At 37.2% G+C, this 21,160-nt stretch overlaps 1 long non-coding RNA gene across 3 annotated transcripts; it reads left to right on the top strand.

Annotated features, from left to right (window-relative positions):
* The first annotated feature begins 9,797 nt into the window (after positions 1 to 9,797).
* On the top strand, positions 9,798 to 18,321 carry LOC122275570. Of its 3 annotated transcripts, none has more exons than XR_006228595.1 (5): positions 9,798 to 10,415; positions 10,610 to 10,691; positions 10,958 to 11,008; positions 15,289 to 15,474; positions 17,846 to 18,321. It is a non-coding gene; the product is annotated as an uncharacterized LOC122275570 (long non-coding RNA). The 3 variants fall into 3 exon arrangements; XR_006228596.1 differs by having other exon boundaries at positions 15,278 to 15,474; XR_006228594.1 differs by lacking the exon at positions 10,958 to 11,008 and having other exon boundaries at positions 9,805 to 10,415.
* The last annotated feature ends 2,839 nt before the right edge of the window (positions 18,322 to 21,160 follow it).

Raw genomic sequence — 21,160 nt, 5'->3', positions numbered from 1 at the left:
GTTTAGGATCTCAAAAGTGAGATTTTTTCCCATGTTTAAATCCCTTTTATAGGGTGGGATTGTCAAACATCCTTCTAACACAATTTTGACTCTAAGTATGCTTGGATGGGAGTCCTTTAACCTTGACTGTCATATTGTAGAAGACAGACACATGGCTAGGGCATAGTCCACACCTCCTTACAGCCTGGTAACTCCTTAGTCTGTCCTTGATTGAGGGTCTTTCATGTGGCATTAGGCCATACCGCTGGGTTCAAGTGATATGATCTGTCAAGTCGTAATCACTTCCACAAACCCACTCAAGATGTGCCTTTCAGATGGAGTGTGGCCTCTGCTTATGACACTGCAACTCTTCTAAGCATTTTTTGTGTTATCTCAAAAAGTACCCATATATACTCTAGTTTGTCCTAGTCCCTTGCTTTGGGCAAGTAATCGCTGCTTGCCTCGAGCAGGTAGCTCTTATCCTATAAGAGCCAACAAACTCTTCAACTCCTTTAGCATTCATAGTAGGCAACTTTTCTAGCATGCCTACCATAATTCAAGACGCCAATCTCCACCGTACTCTAGGATTTGTCTTTTAGGCCTTCTATAAGGTGCTTACTCACCCACATATTAGAATAGTTATACTTTGCAACCCCTACAGTTATTTCATTAACCAAACTAATCGAGTGTTCCTCATCTTTCTTTCCACTCAACTCCATCGATGGTTTGTCCACCTACATTGGCTGGGACCTCATAAATAGTCTTCTTTAAAATCAGAACTACATTCCGCATTATTCGGCAAATCATGTTTGGGAAAAAATTATGTTTTTCCTAAAGCGTAATTTTTAGCCTTTTTTAGAGCAAAAATTACTTTAATATGTAACATTCAAATAACCTAATTTCATCATTAAGGTCTTTTTAACACTATTTAAGCACTTTTTAGAATCCCTAATGCAGCCCCAAACATGCCTTAAGAACTTAGTTACTATCCAACCCTCTCACGTCAACTATATCAAGAACATATCAATATGAAGAAACTAACAAAAAGAATGATAGGAAAAATGTAATTATCCATGTACCTAGTAACTCTCATAATCCCAAGAAATGTCGAAAAAAAAATCAATTAAAAATATAAACTCATTAATCCAACACAAGAAATAATCAAACCTTTGTGTAAAATCTAAGATAATAAAAGCAAAATGAAGAACATCAAATAGAAGAAAGTTATATAAAATTGAATAAAATAATAGGTTTGAAATAAAGCATACGAAGGTATAAATGCACATTTTAATTGAATTGAAAAAATACGAAAATTTACTTACAATTTCAACACGATGGTCGTGAAGATGATGGTGATGTTGATGATAAAGATGAACATGATGATGATGAAGGTGATAATGATGTTGATGATGATGAGCACCCTCCGAGGAATTATCTTCTATGCAACCTATTTTAAAGCCTAAGTATTGTTAAGACAAGGAAGAACCCTTCACTATAGTAAGTAAAATCCATAAAATAAAATTGGTCCCAAGGTCACAATCATCATCATACGGATGCTCATCACATAGATAGCATAACCATAACACGTATGCTCTCACACAGAGATAATATAATCATCAGTTAGATGCTCTCAGAGATACCGTAATCATCACACAAATGCTCTATCATAGAGATAACATGTTACATCGGAAACACCTGGTCAACCAAATTGATGGCACCAACACGTGATATGCTTAGGATTCTACATCCTGACTATTAGATGAGGCCAAGCACGATATTGCTCCAACCCAATCACCACGAGCATTCTCGTTCCAATTGAGGCTTGTGGTAATGTATCAAAGGAGTGGTTTGGAGAACTCTGTCTCATTCCATGATTATTAACGCATCTCTTACATACTAAGACATGAGTTCTCACACAGAAGTAAGAGTTTTTTTATATAGGGATAATAGCTCAGTGAAAACTGTAAACACATTCAAAGGTTTAGAGAATAGAGAGTAAAGATAAGAAAAAACATAATGACGAAAATTAGATTTATTCATGATAAAAAAGGAGAAAGTTACAGAAGATTTACTCCATATTCTCTAGTGCTGTCTTAGAAACTGACCAACCTCGTGGTCAGGTCTACTACTTTGTTACACTGCCCTTTCCTTTCTTCCTCTTAAGAATCTAGCTCCACAAGATCTCAAAGTGTTTAGGATCTCAAAAGTGAGATTTTATCCCATCTTTAAATCCCATTTTGTAGGGTGGGACCATTAAAGATCCTTCTGACACTTCTAACTCTAAGTATGCTTGGATAGGAATTCTTTAGCCTCGACTGTCATAGTGCAGGATGATAGAGACAGATGGCTAGGGCATGATCTGCACCTCTTTACGGCTCACCAACTCTTCAACGCGTCCTTGAATAAGGGTCTTCCACATGGTATTAGGCCATATCGCTAGGTTTTGGTGATATGACTTGTCAAGCCGTAACCCCTTCCACAAACCCATTTAAGATGTGCCTTTCAGATAGAGTGTGGCATCTGCTTACGACACAGCAATTCTTTTGAGCATTTTTCGTGTTTTCCTTGAAGCTAATCATATCTACTTGATGGCTTGCAAAATTTCATATTGCAGATTTTACAAGTTCGCTCGAGCGGAGGCTTTTGGTCACTCGAGCGAATTCAGGCAGATTCAAACGCTCGACTGCCGTTTGACAGGAAGCTCGAGCGGGTTGCTGAAAAACGAAGATCGCTCGAGCAGAGACATTGGCCGCTCGAGCGAAATCAGGCAGAGTCGAACGCTCGATGTGCGCTCGATAGGACGCTCGAGCGAAATCAGGCAGAGTCGAACGCTCGACGCGCGCTCGACACCCCGCTCGAGCGAACATCGTATTTTGACAGATTTTAGATTTTCCGCCGTGGGACCATATAAAAGCCATTTTTCACTCTAGAGCCGCGAGTTTTGAAGGGAGAACACTCTTTGGGAGAGAAAAACATAGCTAGAGGGATTCAAATCATTTGTTTTGGAGACGGAATTCCAATTTATTGCACGTACGTTGGATTCATACACGAGCACGGACGGGAGAAAAGCGTTGAATCGTTCCCTTGAGCTTTTGACGACGAGTTGAGGCTACAAGGAGGATTTTTCAATGTTTATTTTCTTCTTCCCATCTTCTCAGAACAATTATGGTGAATTCGTTTATGTTGAATTCCATTTCTAGCATGAGCTAAATTTTTTTTATTCTAGAAAAACGATGTAACCTATTTCCGAACTATGCTCGTTTGTCCATGCTAATTTAATGCAATTCTCTCTTTGTTTATCTGATTTATTCTGAGTTTAATGCTTCTAATTAACTGGCCATTGATTAGATGATTATTAATCTTGTGATTTGCTATCGAAAGAGGGAATCATAGGGTAGATCTTGGATATTTCAGCATAGGTAAGTATAGAGATCGAAAGACTTGTATGAACCTGTGTAGTAATTAAATCATTGGTCTTATTGCGTTCTTGATTATTTAATTTGCATACTCTTGTGTGAATTGATAAACTAGAATCACTTCCAATTGACTATCGAAAGAGACTTTTGGATGAATTAGAGATTTGCTAATAGACAAAAGAGGTTTAAGTTAAATTAGCTGGATGAGAAAAGCATAATGAAGAATTATGGTGAAATCGATTTCCTAGAAGTTTTCTTCCCTATTGAATTTGATCTTTGAAAGTCAGTTTTATTTTCTTTGCTTATTTCTCTTTGAGTTGATCTAGTTTTATTTGCAACTACAAAAACCTTAGTGATTCCTCTAGATAAAATTGAGATTAGTATAATTTTGGTATTTGGCAAGAGTAAGGTACCAATCCCTGAGGACGATACTCTTCTTACCACTTTATTATAAAACTACGATACTGTGCACTTGCAGTTTTGCACCGGTCACTACTCTAGTTTATCCTAGAACGTTGCTCGCCTTGGGCAAGTAACCTCTACTTGCCTCGAGCGGGTAGCTCTTTTCTAGTGTTAGACTAATTACAATTTGCAACCCTACAACTATTCTATTCACCAAACCAATGGAGTTTTCCTTCTTTGCACTCAACTCCATTGATGGTATGTCCCCTTACACTAGCAGGTCCCACATAGATAGTCTTCCTTAAAATCCGAACTACATTCTGCATTATTCGGCAAATCACGTTTGAGGAAAAAATTATATTTTTCTTGAAACTTAATTTTTAGCTTTTTTTAGATAAAAAAAAAATTACTTTAATATTTAATATCCAAATAACCTAATTTTATCATTAAGGCCTGTTAAATGCTATTTAAGCACTTTTTAGAATCCCTAATGCAACCCCAAAGATGCCCTAAAAACTTAGAAATTACTATCACACCCTCCCATGTGAACTATATCAAGAACATATCAATAGGAAGAAACTGACAAAAAGAATGATAGGAAAAATGTAATTATCCATGTACCTAATAAATCTCATAATCCCAAGAAATGTCAACAACCACAAAAAATCAAGAATTCAAAATATAAACTCATCAATCCAACACAAGAAATAATCAAACTTTTGTGTGAAATCTAAGATAATTAAAGCAAAATATGAGGAACACATCAAATGGAAGAAAATTATATAGAATTGAATAAAATAATAGGTTCTAAACAAAACATACGAAGGTATTAATACATGTTTATTGATCCAAACAAATATGAATATTTACCTACAATTTCAACAAGATGGTAATGAAGATAATGGTGATGGTGATGTTGATGATGAAGATGATAATGATGATGATGAATGTGATGTTGGTGATGATGAAATACCCTCTGAGTTACCCTTTATGCAACATATTTTAAAACATGAGTATAGTTAAGGTGAGGAATCTCCCTCTACTACATAATATTGGTCCATAAAATCCATAATATTGGTCCCTCTACTACAGTAAGTAAACTCCATAAAATCATATTGGTCCCAAGGGCACAATCGTCATCCCACATATGCTCATCACATAAATAAAATAATCATAATACATATGCTCTTACATAGAGATAACATAATCATCACATAGATGCTATCAGAAATACCATAATCATCACACAGATGCTCAGTCATAGAGATAACACGTTGCACTAGGAATGTCTACCTAGCCACTTAACTTTATGGCACCAACACTTGATATGTGAGGTATTCTACATCCCAACTATTAAGTGAGGTCAAACATGATATTGGTCCACCCTAGTCACCACAAGGCATTCTCATTCCAATGTAAAGCATATGGTAACATCTCATAGGAATGGTCTGGAGAACTTTGTCCCATAAGTTCTTTGAATGTGACATCAGGGGTGAAGGGTGAGGAAGAGGAGGAAGAGAATCTAGAAGCTTCAATTCATGTTATTTCGAGTTCCTCTAGCCCGAATACCATGAGATTGAAGGGAGTAATTGGTACTTAACTAGTGGTGATTCTGGTTTATTCTGGCAGCACACATAATTTTTGGCTGTGCAAATAGCTAAACTAAAAGTTAGTGAAGGGCCTCAACTGCAGGTCAATGTAGCTAATAGTTAAAGGCTACTAAGTAAGGGAAGGTGTGAGGACTTAAATGTAAAGATCCAAGGTCATAAATTCTTTGGCTCTTTCCATTTATTGTCCTTAGGTGGCTGTGATGTAGTCATGGGATGTAATGGTTAAGAATATTGGGTCCTATCATGTGTGATTTTATGAAAATGACAATGCAGTTTTAGTCTGTGGGCAAAGAAAGAGGTGGTATTGCAAGGGTTGTGCACCATGGACAGTTCAATGGAAGAGGGCCATCAGTTTTTTCAAGCCATCTTCAGTAAGACAACAAGGATGGTTTCTACAATTATTATCTGCAGGAGAGTGTAGTAGTAGTGAGAAAAATCAGCTTGAGATTTTGAATTGTTGAATGAGTTCTAGATTATTTTTTAGGAACCAAAAGACCTGCCCCCTTCTAGATCATGTGACCAAATAGTGTTGAATAGCAGAACATAGCCTATTTCACTGAGGCCTTACAGATGTCCATTCTATCAAAAAATGAGATAGAAAAAATTATTCAATATATGTTAAAATCAGGAATTATATGGGAAAGTTAGAGCCCATTTTCCTCTCCTATACTCTTGGTAAGAAAGGCTGATAGGAGTTGGAGAATATATGTAGATTATAGAGCCTTGAACCAAGAGACAATCGATAAATTTCTAATTCCTATGATTGATGAACTCCTTGATGAGCTGTTTGGGGCTCAAATTCTTTCAAAGCTTGGTTTGAGATTTGGATACCAGCAGAACAGAGTTAAGGGAGGAAGATATACCAAAAACTACATCCAGGACCCATGAGGCCAGTAGTTATGAATTTTTAGTGATGCCCGGCTCACTAATTGTAACGACTTGGCCCAATAATTCTCAAGTCAAAATATTGATAATTTTTATTAGGCATAAATTATATTTAATGGGCTAGATTGGATAAGCCAACAAGCGATAAAATATTGAGGTTGATTAAGAGTTTTAATTAGATTCAATAACTAGGTTAAATATCATTTATTATTTATTAAACTAGTTAGACTCTTTTTAGAATTTAAAAATTCCATTAGAAATTTATTTCAATTTAAAATATCACTGATTGAAGTCCCTTATATAGTCTTAGTCACTATCAATCCTACAATGAACTACTAGATTATGTTTTTAGATTCAAATTCTCTTCTTGAATGATTGCGACTAAGTCCAACTCGAACTTGAACTTGAACTCATTGGCATCCTCTCCCAAATCTCTCTATAAATATCTCTCTCGTGTGTTATTTGAAAAAAAAAAAAACATAAACTTTCATAAGTGTAGTGACCGAAAGCAAGATACCTAGTGTAGCATCATGTGTGTCCCCCATTCACCATGCCAATAGCTGACTGCCTCATTCCTCTCATAACATCCCTCAAGTTTTCTCTCTCTGTCTACTTCACATGATAGATTTCGTGCCAAAAATATTAGATTCACTGCGATATAAGTAGCATGATCATATTCTTACATGTCTGTAAGATAAACAACATGTCTTTTATAAAAATATTTGCATGTACGCCCTTCATTGGCAGCCCTTTTTTATGTACCTAAGTCATGATTAATTTGTAAATATCATGATTTTATGTATAAGTTTCGTGTTAGTTGCAAAACCTACATCAAATATTTTATGAAAATCCATGATTTATGTGAAGATTTATGCATTGAAATATTTATGAAAAGTTATGATTTTATGTGAGAGTTATGCATTAAAATATTTTGTGAAAAGCCATGATTTTATCTGAAGAGTTAGGCATCAAAAGATTTATGAAAAATCATAATTATATGTGAAGAAACATGTATCACAACATTTTAAGAAATATGCGATTTCAATTGAAATATATGTTATGAAATGATATGACAAGTATGATTATAATGAAATATGAATGATAAGACATGTAATGGTCTATGTTATGATATGAAGAATGTACCATATGCTATGGGCATATTGCATCACCAAGTTGTACATGTTGGTAGTGCACCCAATGTGTCTCCCTTATTTATAGATTCCACAACTTGCGGCTATGGGTAGAATCAGAATCTACTTAGATTCGGTAACTCTAACTCACAGGGGTCAATAATGGGTGTTGGCCTATAACAAATGAAAGATAAGCTCATGTTCATGTTCTTTATGTATGTATTTATGAGTACGCATATTTTCAAGAAATCCGATGTTTATTCTATATGTTTACTGTATGATATGTTACTTATTGAGTATTCAACTCATTTTTGTATGTTTTTATGTTTTAGTCACCCTAAATGATGATCTTTACGAGGATGTAACTATATGATAGAACTTGGCCCAACAAGGCGAGGTAGAGGCCTAGATAGTTTATGTCATGCTTAATTTTATGGTTTTAGTTTAATAAGTTATTTTGACAAGCACGTGAGACTTCATTGATTTTAAATAAGTGCTTTGATAGACTCTCTTTTAGATTTTAAGTATTTAATAAAGATTGAATTGATTTATTTATGGGGTCTTTCATATCTGGCGCTTCGTTAGTAAGAAAAGTTTAGTAACACACCGGCTCTCCGAGAATTCTAAAAATGACTTTATTGGGAAGCAAGGTGTTACACTAATGCACATGCTACCTTCCAAGGGCTGATGAATGATGTATTCAAGCCCTATTTGAGGAAGTTTGTTTTGGTTTTTTTTTTTTTTTATGATATATTGGTATACATAAGTACTTATTCTGAACATTTGAAGCATTTAAGGATAGTTCTTGAGACTTTAAGGTGCCACAAGTTGTTTGCAAAAATGTCAAAAGGCAAATTTAAGGCTGTTGAGTTGGAGTATTTAGGGCATCTAATCTCAAGGGCAGGTGTTAAAGTTGATCAAGCTAAGATAGCATCAATGCTGGATTGGCCACTTCTAACTTTTTCAAAGTCCTTGAGAGGATTTCTAGGTCTTACTGGCTATTATAGGAAATTTATAAGAGGATATGGTTCCATTGCAACACCTCTCACAGCCTTGTTAAAGAAGAATTCTTTTGAGTGGTCTCAGTCAGCACAAGCAACCTTTGTGGAATTGAAAAAAGTTGTTACACATCCACCTATTTTGGGATTACCTAATTTTTCAAAGGCTTTTACAGTGGAGTGTGATGCCAATGGAGTGGGGTTAAGGGCGAAGGATAACCCATTGCTTATTTTAGTACGGCACTTAAGGGAAGAAGTCTGTTGCTTTCAACCTATCAGAAAGAGTTACTAGCTCTTGTTACTTCAATACAAAGATGGCAGCCTTATTGTTGGGTCAGTTATTTAAAATTAAGACTGGCCAACAAGCTTTAAAGTTTCTTTTCGAACTAAAAGTGGCAACTAAATCCCAACAGAAGTGGGTGGCAAAGTTGATGGGGTATAACTTTAGCATTGATTATAAACAAGGCAAGAAGAATAAAGTGGCAAATGGGCTGTCAAGAAAGGGTGAGGAGCAAATAGCAACATTGGCTTTGATTTCCTTCCCTACTCGTTTGTGGATTGATGAACTAAGAAGCAGTTATGCATTTTCAGAAGAGATTCTGGATATTATCTCAAGTTGCAGAATGGAGATAATTTTGTGGGTCATTATATATTGCAGCAAAGCCTGCTGTTGAGAAAAGGCAAGCTGGTAATACTTCATTCTTCTCCTTTTAAGGAGAAGATATTGCATTACATACATAATAACCCTCGAGTTGGACGTGTGGGGGGTACCACAAGACCCTGCATAGAACTAGAATGGATTTCTTTTAGGAAGGAATGCATGTGGATATCAGAAGGTTTGTGAAGGAATGTGATACTTGTCAAGTTGCTAAACATGAGATCCTTCACCTTGTAGGCTTGCTACAACCATTGCCTATTCCAAATCAACTTTGGACTAACATTTCAATGGACTTCATAGAAGGTTTGCAATAGTCACATGGCTCTTCTATCATTTTTTCTATTTTTGATAGATTTACCAAATATTCACATTTTTTCACATTGACACACCCATATACAACTGTGAAAGTGGCCCAATTGTTTTTTAATGGAATTTTTAGACTTCATGGAATGCCCAAAACAATAATCTCAGATAGAGATTCCATATTGACAAGTTCTTTTTGGAAAGAACTATTTCAGCTGTAGAATACTACATTGGTGTTTAGTTCTACTTATCATCCGCAGACTTATGGTCAAATTAAGGCTCTTAGCAAGGGTATTGAAGGGTATTTGAGATGTTATATTGGGGTGAAACTGAAGATTGGAGGCTATGGCTTCCCAGGCTAAATGGTGCTATAACACAACATTCATCTACTGGATTGAGCCCATTTGAAGCTTTTTATGGGTATTCAGCTCCTAAGTTTTTGTCATATGTGCAAGGGACCACTGCCAATGACGCTATTGGTGGTTGGAGACAAGAGAAGAGATTTGGGCCTTGTTGAAGGAGAATCTACAAAAGGCACAACAAAGGATGAAATACTTTGCTGATTAGAAAAGACTGGAGAGGCATTTTAATGTAGGGGATTGGGTGTTTTTGAGATTACAGCCATATAGACAGAAGTCAGTGTCTTTGCACTACAGTTTGAAGTTAGCCTCTCCTTATTATGGACCATTCCAAATCACTGCTAGGGTGGAAATTGTAGCATATAGACTCAATTTACCAGATTTAGCAAAACACATCCTATCTTTCATGTCTCTTGCTTGAAGGAGAAGTTGGGCCATAATATCACACCCCTACAATCTTTGCCTCCAATTGACAAAGAAGGAAATGTTCAACTAGAGCCTGAGGCAATCTTGGAGAGACTCAATCTTGGAGAGACTCATGGAGAAGCTTGTGAATCAAGTTTTCATAGAAGTATTGATTAAATAAAGTGGCACCTTACCTCAAGACACCACCTGGGAATCTTTATGAAAGTTACAAGAGCTTTACCCTATCTTGTGGGCAAGGTCTAGTTAAGGGTAAGATAAGTGTTCAGATTTTTTTGTCAACCTTGTGGTCAAGGCTTTTTGAAGTTGAGGATGTTAAGGATGAAGGTCTACTGCGAGTGGAAACAGGAAAAAAATAAAGAAGTTAAGAAGGATTAATATTACAAAAATAAAGGAGTTATTGCGTATTCTATCAATATGATTGTCTGCATTTTGTAATCATGCAGAATCATAAGAGAAAGGCATCTCAGAAGTCAGAACTTGTATGAAACTCTTGTGGAGGCTGGATTATCCTCGAAATGATCCAAGGTTGTGATTCTTCATTCCATTCATGCTCTTCTTGATTGTTCTTATCTTTCTGTCTTTCGTTCTTTACAACTCCTGGAATCCCGAGATTGTGGAGTCTAATCTGTTCGATTAAATGTGTTAAACTACGATGAATTTAATTGATATAATTTCAACCCGACGCCACCTAACAAATCTTCAGCACAAAAAATAAAAAGAAAAAAGAAGAAGAAAATAGCAACTCGGAAGGCATGGCGTTCAAATGATACCACGATATTTTGTTGGTACAGAATCCAAACCACACGATCCAGCTCCTAGGTGCCATCTAATTCCCATTTGAGGTACCCGGTTCTTATTCCGATTCAGTTCGTTGATTTGATTATAGAGTTCGGATTATTTACCTTATTTTCGGTTTTGCTGATTGTTCCATTGGCAGTTATAATTGTTGTTTGTACAAGTGAATTCGGAATGTCTGTCTTTCTTATTAGATTTAGTGGAATAGAGAATAGGTCTACGTGAATTTACTAAAGTTGAAGATTTGAGTATTTCTCTTTGGGTTTTGGCTCAAAATCGAACAAAAAGTAATTCTGGAGGTGGAAAATCTTGCAAGGGAGTCAAGAAACAAGCTGATTGATTTCATATAAAGAGCTTTCATGTAGTAGAAGGACGGATTGGAATTAGAGGGAAAATTAAAAAGATAAGTTGAAGAGAGATGGAACAGAGAGAAATGAGAAAGAAGTAGATTCCATACCCTGGTTCCGAAAGGTACTCGAGGAAAAGTGAAAACTGAGAAAGATATAGGAACTATGTATTGCTTTGCCCTTAAAATCTTGAGCGTGAATAAATGCTGACCGAAGAATATTGGTCTTTTAGAACAGTAACATCTTCAAAGAGGTATGTACTTTTTACAACCTCCATCTGTTGCTGCAGAACTGAAAGTTTTTCTGTAGAATCCAAGTGTCAATGAGAACAATTGGCAAAAGACTTGGGACAACTGAATACGTTGGAATGCTCCTCAAACTGATTGGACATTGTCCAAGTCTATCAGCCAAATATTTAAGCCTTTCTTCTATGCATTTTAGTGGAGTTTAAAATGCATAGCTCTTGTATATATGTGTAAGGTACTTCAGATGTAGTTCAAGTATAATTTAATTTTGGAGATGGCTCAAACCCTTCTAATTAATGGTGAAATATCACATATATTAACCTTTTTATGGAACTTCAACTACCTCATTGATAAATATAAATCACATTTTCTGATACTGAATATTGAACTGTCATCATAACATCCATTCCCAAATCCTAAATCCTCTTTACAACTAAGATGGGATCTTTTATTGTAAAATAGGCAAAAAGTGCAGAAGGCTGTGTTAACATATTCAGCTGTAGCTCAGGTAGGTCTTATGCATAAAAGTTTGGGTAGTAAGCCAAATAATGTGAAATGTCTCATAATTACATACAATAAAACCTTCTGAAATTTTGTGGCCATCCTTGTCTTGCTCAGTGCAACTCCTTGGCAGTTGGACCCTCCAACACTCATCCCTGTAGACGCTCCAACAAGTCCGAGTCACCAAGCCTGTATATTTGATATCTTTCTCCTTCAATCCTATACCTAAATCGGACAGTAGTTACCTTCTTGACTTTCCAATAATCTTCGCCTCTATCTGGCTGCATTTTGAGCACTAATTCTCTGTGCATTTCGGAGAAGTCCAGAGTTTTGAGGTTTTCCAGGTGCTGGATCCCCGGCGGTACCTCCTTTAGCTGGGGGCATGGCCCAATCTCTAGTTGCTCAAGAAGCGGCAATGCTCCTCTGTCTATCTTCACCATCTTTAATCTGTCCAACTTTCTGAGAGTGAGCTTTTTGAGTTTTCGAAAGCCAACTTCCTCAAAATGCAGCTGTTCCCCAGCATACCCCTGATTGAGGAAAAGATTAACTAAACTGGGCAAAGCCTGGATGCATTTTAGTGGATCTTCCTCTAACCCTGAGAAATTTAAACCTAAAGTGACTAGATTGTGAAGCTCTGGAATCCAGTTGGGAAATTTCTCCAATCTCCCCCTTAAAACGACATGCTCTAAAAGTTGTGGTGGACATGAAATGCTTTGTAAATCTAGCATCTCATATTCACTGACTGAGCTTACAACCAAAATTTTAAGGTGGTTCATATTTTCCATGGAGGCACACAGAACCCTCCCATCTTCTGCAGTTATATTTGAGACACCCAACATCCTCAACTGCCTCAGCTTTCCCAGTTCTTCGATTATACCAGCCCCATGATGATTTGCCTCCACAAGTGATAGTGTCTGCAAGTCCTTTAAACATCCAACCCTGTTATGTATTTTCACTCCTTGCAGCGAGTACAAACTACTTTTAATTCCCAAGTCATGATAATGGGCCAAAAGATGTCTCAGCTTATAAAGCTTAAATATCTCAATTGGTATCTCACGTACAGGGGTTTCCATGACATTTAATGTCTGTAGGTTCTGTAGCCTACCAACAGACTTTGGAAGTATCTTCACCTTCGTATTCCTCAAACTTAAGTGTTTTAAGTGGAATAAATTACCCACTTCTTTAGGAATATAATCGATAGGAGCATCTTCAAAATCCAACACTTTTAAAAGCTTGAACTTCTTGAACAATTTAACCATGAAAGACCTGGGGATTTCATTCAGGTTGAAGAGAAAAAGAGAGCGTACCTGAGAGGGTTCAATGGTATCTACAACATTTTGTCTAGCATCATGGATTGATAGGCGTCGACCTTTTCCATTGAAGCTCGAGTCATCTGCCTCCAAAACTTTACAGAAATTCAGCTCTCCAGCCTTTGATAGGATGATTTCATGTAACAGGTCATGGATTCTGTACTTTCTACGTACCTCATAATCGAGATCTCCGAATGACACTTGAACCAAGTTTCTGTGTATAAGCTCCATCAAGCATTCCTCTGCCACCTGCTCCAACTGTTTTCCTTTTTTCCCTTCTATAAAGCCCTCAGCTATCCACAGCCGAAATAACCTTGAATCAGTAATAGAACTGTCCTCTGGAAAGACGCTGAAGTATAAGAAGCAAGACTTGAGGTAGTAAGGCAGATCATGATAACTGAGACACAGAATCTTTGTAACACTTGTAAGGTGGGGATTAATTTCTAGCTCAGAACTGAGGCTATCATGCAACTTTCTCCATTCTAATGGAACCTTCTCCTTCGTAGACAGAAGACCACCTATGGCCACAATTGCAAGAGGCAAGCCTTCACATTTCCGGACAATTTCAAGCGACAATCTCTCCAACTCTTTTGGACACTTTCCCTGAAACTCAGACTGGAATGCCTTTCTGCAAAACAATTCCCAAGCCTTGTTCTGAGATAGAGGTTGTAGATTGTGAATCAGATCAGATGGAGATTCCTTACAAGAAACACCAACATAATGGCTACGTGTTGTGATGATTATCCTGCTGCCTCTGTTATTGCATGGTAAGGCATGTTTCACAACTTCCCAAAACTCGGTGTTCCAGACATCATCAAAAACCACAACATAACTCTTTTGCAGTAAATAATGCCTCAGCTGACTAATTAGTGTGATCTCATCCATTTTGTTTAATTCCATCGGAACTGTCGTTTCTTTTGCCTGATAGATTTGCTTTGTCATGGCCTTGAGTATCTTCTGCAAGTTGTATGACTGAGACACAGTGATCCAAACACGGCAGTCAAAGTGTCCCTCGACTGACTCCGTATCATATAATTTCTTGGCAAGAGTTGTCTTACCAATCCCCCCCATTCCTACCATGGAGATCACCAAGCGCCTTACTTCCCCTCTTATCAACCAGCTTACAAGTTCATTCCTTGTGGATTCAATACCCACAACTTCACCTTCCTCAGTGAAAAGGGAACCCACTCTAGAGTCATGCCATGTCACAGCATTTGTTGTGCCACTACCTGATCCTTGCTGTGTGGAAGTAAAGCCATATCTTTCACTTCGTTCCCTGATCTCCCGGATTGATATTTTGATATCTCGAATCTTGGTGGCTATCTCATGACATGGTTTTAGTTTTGTCAGAACGTGACCAATTTTGTGGAGGAAAGAAGCGAAACTATGCTGATGACGATGTTGTGCAACATGAAGAATGTACTCATCTATAACATCTTCTATATGAAACGCTACCTCCCTAACTTGTTTCACCCAAGTTTTTAGACCATCGTGGAGGTCTCCTTTCCCTTCGCTTGCCTCTACGTCCTTGAGGAAACACTTAATGCTCTCCAGTTCATCTCTAATACAGACAACTTCCCTCTGCACGCCCTTTAGCAGTTCTGCCTCCTGAGCAAGCAACTGGAATAGCTTGTCGACGAGAAGGGTTACTGCTATCTCTGACATTATTTCCTGTCTTCTTACTTAAACTTATTTCCTGTCTTCTTCACCTTGAATGAGAAACTGGAAAAACATGGATGATATTGTTCTCATAGGCAACGAATTAGGCCTAGACATATGGTAAACTAGAAAGCAGAATGGAGCAGCTCCCTTGGTCATGCTCCTAATTTACTTTTTATTGACTCGGCTATTATTTTTCCGTATACTTTGAAACTTGTTAGAAAAGCCTCTCTAGTTGTTCAAACAAGCAGTAGTTCTTTTGCAGGAATTGATACTGCAGTTGAATAAGTCTATTGTTACTCTTGACTAATCAGCAGAGGCAAGTGGAGTTCAGTTGGACCAGAAAAGTTCAGATGTTGAACCAGTACACACACGGCCAATGTTTGAACTGTTTGAGATTTGCAAGAGTGGTTGTTGACGAGATGTTAGGGCCTTTCAATAGCTATCTCAGGTAAGAAAGTGCATGATCATAGACATATAAACTCTCTTTCTTTTCTGGTCTATCATGATGCCTAACGGTTTGGTAGTAGAGAATTTTGAGATGAGAATTTTAAATTTTAAGATCAAATATTAAAATATTATATTTGTTTTGGGATTTAAAAAAGTTAAGAAAAAGTTGAATTATTTATTATATTTTATATGAAAATTTGAGAAAGTTATAATGATAAAATAAAAATTTTAAGTTTGAGATGAAAATTTTCAAATGCCAAACCGTCTTAGACGTTTACTAAGCACTTGATGGCCAAGCACTTTCCCATTATGCAAGTAGACAGACTTGATGATCAAAGCACTTTCCTATTATGCAAGTAGACAAAGACTTGATGACCAAAGCACTTTCCCATTCTGCTGTTGGCTACTAAAAGAGAAATCAAGGGTCAAGCTCCCTTTGGAATTTGAGGAGGTAGCAAGGCATGGGTTTCGATTTATTCGGATCTTGCTAATATTTTTGAACTTCCACTTCAATGATTTATGCATTGAAGTTTCATAAAGTTGAAGCATATTATCAAACTAACCAATGGAGATTTTATTTTATTTTATTTTTCTAAACAAGTAAGTTCATAAATAAACAAAGTAGTTACAAAATACAAGATTCAATGGGGTGGGAGTTCCCAACAATCATCCCAAAACAAATAAATGCAATACCAGTGGAATAAAAAAAGGAAAAAAATGGATTTGGAACCAAATAATGGCTTCCACCCATTTCCCACTAATTAGGGAAAACCGCTTGAAACGATTTTAGGATAGTCTAATAAACAAACTATCAAAATGCAACTAAAAGGTGCAATGAATCGATGTATGTTGCATCTTGTTTGTCAGGACTGGCTGTAGGAGTCTTCCACGACCACTTTGTCTTTATTATCGGTTAAGGAAAGTAGGAACATAGAAACGTAACAACCGGAGAATGTTTCGATACACCAGCATAGGACCTTTACTATCTGTGGTAGCGCATGTGGTTCACGCTCCACTCTAGGAAACGCGGTGGTGGTCGAATCTAAGATATTTGAAGCCACTGATTCCAATAATGCCGCACGTGAAGGTCGTAGGCTCTCTCTGGTGTAGCGGTGCGTGAAACTCACGCTTTGCTCTTCTGAACAATTTTCTTCGACCGACCGATAGATCGACGGTTGGAGAGTCTGCTAGCGAGATGCGTGATGGTTTTAGGAGGTTCGTAGGTAGTAGATTGGTGCTTCTTGATGCTATGGATGGAAAACGACAGAAAAACCTAAAAAAAAAATACTATAGACAGCTCTGGCACAGGCTGGGTAAGAGGAGGGAGAGAGGAGCCGAAATTCCAACACCCCTTTGGGCAGAGGAAATGGGAAGGATGGCCAACAGTTGGTTTGAGAGAAAATTACCTCTGGAAAGAGAAACAAAAAGGGAGAGATGGTGATCCAATGGAGATTTTATTTACTTTATTTCATTGCATTTCTTTTTTTATTTATTTATTTTGTGTTAGTTTAAATGTTTCATTGCTGAATTAACATTATAAAGCTGATGATTCCTATCAGGAATTTGATCGTTAGCTTGAGCTAGTTTGCTAATCTGTTTTTTTATTTAGTACTAAACAATGACACCAAAAATAAAATATTATAAAATAAAAAAATAAATTAAAAAAAAAAAGAAAGAAAAAAAAGTAGTTGTGCGGGCCACCCCAAGACGCCCACCTCTAAATCCTCTCGGGGTGGCCGTCCATATTCTCTGGCCACCCCTTTTATTAAGGGACATTGCTACACCTACAGAAAAAAATTCACCGAGACTTCCTACCGAATCTGAATATGTTAATTTTTTTAGATCCCTTCAATATTTAAAAAAAATTAAAGATAACAAACAAAGACATTTTTTTAACCATTAAGTTAAAAAAAAAAATAGTAATCAGTGAATTTTGTCAGTAATATTCTTATATGGAAATATCATATCTCTTTATTGAGACCTCCCATCTATAGAGAGAATGGACGTTTTGGATATTTTCAATTATTTTTATTTTTATTTTTTATTTTTCATAACATGGCAACGTAAGAACTTTTATAGCAGTTAACTAACAAAATGTTAACAGAATAATCAATTATATCAATTTAATCCTAAACAAAATTAGGCATTTTTGGTCCAAAAGATATAACTTTTCTTTTGGCCCAAAAAAGGTACTTAACCAATAAAGAATATAATTATTTTTCTCAAATTTTTACATTTTGGGTAATTTGCTGTAAATTATAAATTTTTAGAGATTTTAGTATATGTTAAAGTCTTGGTTAATTTGCTGTAACTTAGATGGTTATGTCCACTCACTTGGGATCTTAATACGTATTCTCGTACATATAAAATAGAGTTTGCAGGGTATGACCCTACTCAATGATGATCACTTTAATAAGGAAGCAATAAAGCAAACCATGCGGGAAATTTGGAGACCGGTGAAGAAGATTATGATTAAAGACTTGGGTTCAAATTTGATGCTTGCGGAATTCAAAGATCACAGAGATGAGGTTCGTGTGATGAGGGAAGGGCCTGGATCCTTTGATAAACATCTACTACTAATGAAAGAACTAAATATCTGTCAACAGCTCAACCAAATCAAAATCATTGAAGCCTCCTTCTGGGTTTGAATTTTCGACCTCCCTCTTCAAGTTATGAATGGGAAGGTGGGGAAATTAATTGGCGAGGCTATCAGCATCGTAGAAGAGATTGATGTTGAACAAGGCGAGGTGGCATGGGGTGAGTATCTCCGAATCAAGGTTCGTCTTTGTAACGTCCGTTTTTGTTGTGGGTTCTTTAGAAAATAATTTTAAGAAAAATAGATAGGAATTACGGTTCATTTTAAAAATTTCTTTTCTTTCATACCAAGATATAAAAGACTCTACGTTTATAAATAAAACTTGTTTTCTTAATTAATAAGGTTACAGCGGAAAACATTATATTTCATAATTAAAATCTCACATACAAAATATTATGCATAAGCTTTCGTGTTCTTCCCCTTGGGCTGTGCCCGTCCTAACGTGTCATGCTCAACTTGTCCCTAGGAGGGTACACATAAAAACTAAAGTGAGTCAATGACTTGTAAGCCTTACTTCATACAGTTAAAATATATGAATATAGGTTTTCAATCATGCATTCATCACTCCATACATATTATGCATCGACATGCAATTGACTTTAAAATGTTGAGAGGTGAGATTTTTTCTTTAAAAACGTTTTCCTCTCGCAAAACAGTTCCCCACGTCTCACTGTCTTCATTTCTTAAAGAGTCTTTTCATGCATACATCTTTTCTGACATAAATTCATGCATACGTATTTTCATACATACATGCATTCTTTCTTATCACTTTCATTGGCCGTTGCACACTGTTACACCCCGTGTGCTGGGGTTAGTGGTCTGTTGGACCTGATTCCGCCCGTGGCCACGGGTTGGGAATCCATTCCGTCAGGGTGCAGCACTGGATGTACTACCAATACTACTTACCCAGTATTACAATCTGCCCAGTCCAATTCTTTGGTACCTTTTCTATTTCCGTTCATGTTGCCGTTAGGTATCTTCATACATCATGCATTCAGTCCGTTCATTCCTTTTTAGTCTTTTCCTTCCTTTATAGTCCATTTAGTCCTTTCAGTCCGTTCATTCAGTTCTTACAGTTCTTCCGTTCATAAAAGTCATTTTAAAAGCATTGAACATTTTAAAAAAAGTTTTCTTTCATGGAATCATTTAAAAACGTCAATTCATGCATCTTTTTAAACTTCGGTTCGTTTCCTTTCATGAAGATACATACAATATGTACCACTTATAGCATCCATACATATGCTTACACTTACGTATTTTGGGTAAGTGAAAAAGGGACTGCCAAGGAGGGCAGTTTCGTACTTATACTTGAAAATTTATGCTTAACTTTCTTTTTCGTAAAACGTGTTTCGTAGAGAAAACGTTAATTCATAAAGCATTTTAAAGAAAAAAACATTTCGTTTTCCTTTTCATTTATTTAAGAAAATTCTAAAAGAGTATGAACGCAATACTTACTTAGACTTCATGCCATACTCAATCCATGCAGTCCATTCGTGTGCATGTTAGATGACAACCTACATGCATATAAATAACCTCATGTCATTCTCTGTCTAATGCATAAGTAACTATACTAGAAATAGAACTATACTTCACTTGAAACACTCTCCATCTATCCCTGGGTTCTTACGTGCCATTTACTATGGTAAAACCTTCGAAGTCTTACTCTTTAAAGTGAACCTCTGTAATTCACCTTAAGGTTAAGACACTAAGATTTTTATCTTACGCTTCTATTTTCACATTCCGACACATGATTCCTATTGACAGAGTCACACGTTCAAACCTTAGACGATAAACTCATCATTACCTTCATGCATTCTAGCCCATACTCAATCTCCATTCTCATCCATGCATGCCACATTACTTTAAACCAACCTTGAGGCTTAAACATCATGCAACCATGCTGATGACAAATTACCCATTATATATGGTAAATCCGTTTGGCACACGTGTCTCGCCAAAGGCACATGTACCTTATCCATTTTTTCACCTAAAATCAACTTATAGTCCAATGAACGTCCGCTTGTATAAACAAATGCCATACTTCGATACTAGCTTGCTAAGACTCGATCGATAGGACTCTTCCTACTTCTCATCCCTATACAAGTTCATCCTGACACTTAACAAGAGGATTGCATCCACAAATGCACCTTTATCACGTTACGTAGCTCGAGACTAATCCCGAGTCACGTCACGACGCCCGTCATGCTTCCGCTGCAATACTCTGATACTTTTCCACCACTTCACACATTCTCTCAACCATAAATCAACCACAAGGTGATACTCATCACCTTGGACTACAGGCCACGTCAAAGCTGCTTCAAGACACTGTTACATTGTTTCCAATGCTACACAATACATCCTAAGCTCCTCGGCTATGCAACCATTTTGCTTTTCGTGACACGCCATACGGTGCATCACTACACAACACAGAGCACATGCCACGTGTACTCTCTTCCACTCACACCACACCATGCATCACCACAGCGCATGTCACACGGTGCGTCACTACTCTACATGGAGTACGTTCCATGTATACTCCCTTCACACACCACGTCGCATCACAACTAAAGCATACACCTCACGCATATACTTCACAGCACAGTCCACAACACTACACAGTTATACCCGACACTTCATTACATTGCCACACTTCACAACGAACTCCACAATTACTAACAACCCAGTCTATAATCCAACCAACCAACTAACATTGATATAAATAACGAGAGATAGAGGGTTATACCATCAACAGGATAACCTGTACGTCGCTCGTTACCCGTCACGATCAAAGCATCAGAGGAGTGGTATGTGGTGGTTAACACTGTGTATGGTGGCAATTAGCCACGTACAGTGGTTGTCCACCATGTAAAGGCTCAAGGTGTATGGCGGCACACGCCGTGAACAGTGCATCTAAGGGTATGAGAGTGCGTGAGAGAGGCAGGGACAGGCTAGACATTATGGTTAGGCATGGAAGAGCTTGAGGAAGGTGAGAGGGAGCTATGGTGGTGAGATGGTGGCTCACGGCGGCTGATCGGCCATGGGTAGTATAAACCGAGCATGAGAGAGTGGGGGAGAGTGAGAGTCGTGGTTA

Source organism: Carya illinoinensis, chromosome 9 (assembly GCF_018687715.1).
Source record: "Carya illinoinensis cultivar Pawnee chromosome 9, C.illinoinensisPawnee_v1, whole genome shotgun sequence".
Classification (NCBI taxonomy): Eukaryota; Viridiplantae; Streptophyta; class Magnoliopsida; order Fagales; family Juglandaceae; genus Carya; species Carya illinoinensis.
Note: the sequence above shows the minus strand (reverse complement) of the source record. Positions and strands in the feature narration are given on the sequence as shown.